Genomic DNA, 6,000 nt, shown 5'->3' on the forward strand with positions numbered 1-6,000 from the left:
CAAATAATGCTGCTATGAACATAGTTGAACAAATGTTTTTGTCATAAAGGGGTGTTGAATTTTGTCAAATGCTTTTTCAGCATCTAATGAGATGATCATATGGTTTTTATCCTTCAGTTTATTTATATGATGGATTACATTGATAGATTTTCATATGTTGAAGCAGCCCTGCATCTCTGGGATGAAGCCTACTTGATCATAGTGGATAATTTTTCTAATGTGTTCTTGGATTCTGTTTGCCAGTATTTTATTGAGAATTTTTGCATCGATGTTCATGAGTGAGATTGGCCTGTAATTCTCTTTCTTGGTTGAGTCTTTGTGTGGTTTAGGTATCAGGGTAATTGTAGCTTCATAAAAGGAATTTGGCAATGACTGTTCTGTTTCTATATTATGAAATACATTAAGAAGTATAGGTATTAGTTCTTCTTGGAAGTTCTGGTAGAATTCTGCATTGAAGCGATCTGGTCCTGGGCTTTTTTTGATAGGGAGGTTTCTGATAACAGTTTCTAATTCTTCGCGACTAACAGGACTATTTAGATTGTTCACCTGGTCCTGGTTTAACTTTGGTATATGGTATTTATCTACAAAACTGTCCATTTCTTTTACATTTTCCAATTTTGTGGCATACAAGCTTTTGTAGTAAGATCTAATGATTCTCTGAATTTCCTCTGTGTCTGTGGTTATGTCCCCCTTTTCATTTCTAATCTTATTAATTTGTTTGTTCTCTCTCTGCCGTTTGATTAGTTTGGCTAGGGGTTTGTCGATCTTGTTGATTTTCTCCAAGAACCAGCTTTTTGTTTCATTGATTTTTTGGACTGTTTTCTGTGTTTCTATTTTGTTGATTTCTGACCCCAGTTTGATAATTTCCAGTCTTCTACTCCTCCTAGGTGAGTCTGCTTCTTTCTTTTCTAGAGCTTTCAGGTGTGCTGTTAAGTCTCTAATGTGCTTTCTCCATTCTTTTTAAGTGGGCACTTAGTGCTATGAATTTTCCTCTTAGCACTGCTTTCATAGTGTTCCATAGGTTTGAGTATGTTGTGTCTTTATTTTCATTAAATTCAAGGAAGACTTTAATTTCTTTCTGCATTTCTTCCTTGACCCAGGTGTGGTTCAGTAGTTGACTGTTCAGTTTCCATGAGTTTGTAGGCTTTCTGGGGGTAGCATTGTTGTTTAATTCTAATTTTAATCCATGGTGATCTGATAGGATGCAGGTGGTTACTAATATTTTCTTGTATTTGTGGAAATTTGCTTTGTTACCGAGTATGTGGTCAATTTTCAAAAAGGTTCCATGAGCCACAGAGAAGAAGGTATATTCTTTCCTGTTTGGGTGGAATGTTCTATAGATGTCTGTTAAGTCCATTTGGTTCATTACCTCCATTAAGTCTCTTAATTCTCTGTTAGGTTTCTGTCGAATTGACCTGTCCATTGGTGAAAGAGGAGTGTTGAAGTTTCCCACTATCAGTGTGTGTGGTTTGATTACTGCCTTGAGTTCTAGTAATGTTTCTTTTACATATGTGGGTGCTTTTATATTAGGGGCATAGATATTCAGGATTGAGACTTCATTCTGATGGATTTTTCCTGTAATGAGTATAAAGTGTCCCTTTCCATCTCTTCTGATTGATTTTAGTTTGAAGTCAACTTTGTCATAAATTAGTATGACCACACCGGCTTGTTTCTTAGGTCCATTTGCTTGATAAACCTTTTCCCAACCCTTTCCTCTGAGTAGATGTCTGTCTTTGTGGTTGAGGTGTGTTTCTTGTAAACAGCAGAATGTTGGATCCTGTTTTCATATCCAATCTCTTAGCCTGTGCCTTTTTATAGGTGAATTGAGTCCGTTGATATTAAGTGATATTAATGACCAGTGGATGTTAACTCCGGTCATCATTTTTTTTTTTTTTTTGGTAGTAGAGATTGTCTGTTTCCTTTCTTTGAGATGTGCTGGTGAAGGGTCGCTAGATGTCCGAGTTATTTTGGGCAATGCTGGACTCCTTTGTTTGTGAATTTCCTTCTATTACTTTCTGTAAGGTTGGATTTGTGGCTACGTATTGTTTAAATTTGTTTTAACTTGGAATATTTTGTTTTCTCCATTTATAGTGAATGAAAGCTTGGCTGGGTATAGTAATCTGGGCTTGCATCCATGGTCTCTTAGTTTCTGCAAAACATCTATCCAGGACCTTCTGGCTTTCATGGTTTCCATAGAGACGTCAGGTGTTAGTCTGATAGGTTTACCTTTATAAGTTACTTGACCTTTTTCTTTGCAGCTCTTAATATTCTTTCTTTATTCTGTATGTTTTGTGTTTTGATTATAATATGGTGAGGGGATGATTTTTTTTGATCCATTCTATTTGGTGTTCTGTAAGCTTCTTGAACCTTAATAGGAATATCTTGCTTTAGGTTTGGGAAGTTTTCTTCTATAATTTTATTAAATATATTTTCTGGACCATTGAGCTGTAATTCTTCTCCTTCTTCTATGCCTATTATTCTTAGGGTTGGTCTTTTTATTGTGTCTCAGATTTCCTGAATGTTTTGTGATGAGAGTTTGTTGGATTTGCTGTTTTCTTTGATCAGTGCGTTTATTTTCTCTATGGTAGCTTCAGAATCTGAGATTCTTTCTTCTATCTCTTGTATTCTGTTGGTTATGCTTGTTTCTGTAGTCTATGTTCATTTACACAGATTTTCCACATCCAGCTGGCCTTCGGTTTGTGTTTTCTTCCTTGCCTCCATTTCAGTTTTCAAGTCTTGCACTGTTTCCATTATCTGTTTGATTGTTTTTTCTTGGTTTCCTAGGATATCGTTAACGGATTTACTCAAATCTTCAAACTTTTTGTTATTCTTCTCGTCCATTTCTTTAAGGGAGTTTTTCACCTCCTGTTTAAGGGACTCTATTACTTTCATAAAGTCAATTTTTTCTACTTCTTCTTGATTAGTGTGTTCAAGTCCTCCTGTTGTAAGTTCGCTGGGTTCTGTTTTTTTTTTTCAAATTGTTGGAGGAATTCTTACATTGGCGCCTGCTCATTTCTTCCTCTGAATAATCCCCTTTGGGTCTTCTTTTAGAAGTTCAATTCACCCCCAATGAATTCAATTCACTCACCCCAATGAATGGTGGATCTTCTGGTAGACAGTCAGGTGTCCTTGCAGGCCAAGCAGCTTGCTGACAAAGGGCTTACCTTGCTGCAGGCAGGCTGTTAAAGCAGGGGACCTCCCACTGGCCTGGGTGCACTCAATTCCCGGTCCTGGCGCCCAAACAGGCTGAGCCCAATGAATGATGGTGGTGGCGCTCGCCTTTAATCCCAGCACTCGGGAGACAGAGGCAGGCGGATCTCTGAGTTCGAGGCCAGCCTGGTCTACAAGAGCTAGCTCCAGGACAGGCTCTAGAAACTACAGGGAAACTCTGTCTCGAAAAACCAAAAAAAAAAAAAAAAAAAAAAAAAAAAGAAAGAAAGATGGATCTTCTGGTAGTCAGTCAGGTCTCCTTGCTGGCCAAGTGGCTCGCTGACAAAGGGCCTACATTGCCACAGGCAGGTTATTGAAACAGGGGACCTCCCACCGGCTTGGGTGCACTCAATTCCCCGTCCTGGGATTTTGTGGCCCCAAAGACGTGAGGATGAAGGGGGGGAGTTCTGGGTGCAATCTGGGAAGGGACAGGAAGAGAGAGGCAGTATCCGGGGAGAATAACCCCTGCAGGAAGAGCAGGAAGTGTTGTGTGTGTGGGGGGTTGGGGAATGTTGGTGGTCCCTCTCTGGGCGGCTGCCGCGGTTCAGGCACTCACTCACCCCAATGAATGATGGATCTTCTGGTAGACAGTCAGGTCTCCTTGCTGGCCTACTTTATGTTTTTTTAGACCAGTAGTGTTTGGTTTTATTCTAGGTCTCTGGGCAATCTAGTCTCTGGTTCCTAGTCATGCAAGTAGTGTTAGGTATGGGTTGCATCTTGTAGAGGAGACTTTAAGTCAAATCAGACTTTGGTAAATCTTTGTGCCACTATGGCCTTAGCATATTTTGCAGGGAGCATAGGTTTGAAGCTTCTATGTAGACTCCAGATAGATGTCTCCATGTTCAATGAGTTTTGTGGGTTTTGTCTTCAGCAGTGGGGCTTTGCTGTCAATTTGTAGAGAACAACTTATTGTCTTGGCAAAAGCCTGGATTATTTCAGGGTTTCTGTGGGACCTCTTTTGCCGATAACTTAATTGGAGGAAACCTAGTCCTGTACTGAAAGGCTTCTTTGGTAACAAGAGCTTGGCAATTGGGACTCTGGCTCTCTTATTATTTGGAGACTTCATTAGGATTGCTTTCATATATTTTAGAAAGTTTCCACTGCACTAGGTTCCATACTACTCCTCAGATGCCCTCCAATTTTATCTGTCTTTCTCCACTTTCCCCCCTCAAACCAATCTCCCTCCCCCTTCCTATCTGATCCTCCCTATTCACTTTCTCCATGTTCCATCTACCCATAAGATCTGTTCTATTTCCCCCTCCCAGGGAGATCCATGTGTCTTTCCTAGTCCTTCCTCTAGACCAAACCTCTCTAAGTCTACAGATTATAGCTTGGTTATCATTTATTTAACAGCCATTATACAAATATAAGTGAATATGTACTCTATTATCTTTCAGGGTCTGGGTTACCTCATTCAGAATGATTTTTTTTTCTAGTTCCATCCATTTGCTTGTAAATTTCATGATGCTTTTTTATGTTTTGAGAGAATTTTTTCTTATTTACTTATTTAATTATTTTTAAAACAATCTTTTCTCATTGTACATACCTATCCCAGTACCCACTACCTCCCCTCCTCCCGCTTCCTCTCACGCCACTCTCCATCCACTCCTCAGAGAGGGTAAGGCTTCTCAAGGGGAGTCAGTAAACTCTGACACATCACTTTGAGGCAGGACTGAGGCCTTCCCTTCTCTTTCTAAGCTGAGCAAAGTATCCCTCAAAAAAGAATGGGCTCCAAAAAGCCAGTTCAAGCACTAGTGATAAATCCTGGTCCCACTGCCACCACCCAAACGACACAACTGTCACCTATATTCAGAGGGCCTAGTTTGGTCCTATGCATGTTCCCTTACTATCGGTCCAGAGTCAGTGATCTTCGGCCAGCTCAGGTAAATTGTTTCAGTGGGTATCCCAGTTATGGACTTGACCCCTTTCCTCCTATTATTGCTCCTCCCTCCCTTCGACTGGTCTACGGAAGGTTGGCTAGGGCTTACCTGTGGATCTCTCCATCTGTTTCCATCAGTTGCTGGATGAATGTTCTATGATGACAATTAAGTTAGGCATCAATCTGATTACAGGGAAGGCCGTTTGGGCACTCTTTCCACTATGGCTTAGGAGTCATCCTTGTGGATTCCTGGGAATTTCCCTGGTGTCAGGTTTCATGCTAGCCCATAATGGCTCCCTTAATCAAGATATCTCTTTCCTTGTTCTCCCTCTCTGTAGGGTCCACAGGTCTACCCCTCCTCCCAGGGTTCATATTCAGGATAGCTTGCAGTTTCTGGCAAAACATCTTGTTTGTTCCTGTGCTTACTCTGCCCACCCTCATGGTTAGCTACAGGGGAGTTGTTTGCTCTATCTTGAGCCTGGTAATTTCCCACCTGCCAGGGGGCATTTCTACTGTGCAGCATTTAGGTGTATAAAGTTTTCTCTAAGCTTGAATAAATGGCATTCAGCATTTTTTCTTCACAAATGACCCACATCTCTTGTGTTCTTTAATCTCCAGCCCCTTGCCCAACTTGTGAACTGTCCCATAGCACAGGTGCTACAACTCTTTGTCCTTCCTCCATCTTCGTCATCCCATTCCCTCACATTCTCTTCTTCCCTCTACTTCTCTCCTCCCCCTTCCCTTCCACCTCTCACCCCCACTCTCCCCACCTCCCATCCCTACTCCCAATTTTCTCAGCAGATCTTGCCAGTTTATTTCCTGTTCCCAGGAGATCCATGTATGTCTCTCTGAGGGCTCTCCTTGTTACTAGCTTCTCTGCGGTATTGGACTATAGGATGGTCATCCTTTGC

This window comes from Arvicola amphibius, chromosome 7 (genome assembly GCF_903992535.2).
Source record: "Arvicola amphibius chromosome 7, mArvAmp1.2, whole genome shotgun sequence".
Lineage (NCBI taxonomy): Eukaryota > Metazoa > Chordata > Mammalia > Rodentia > Cricetidae > Arvicola > Arvicola amphibius.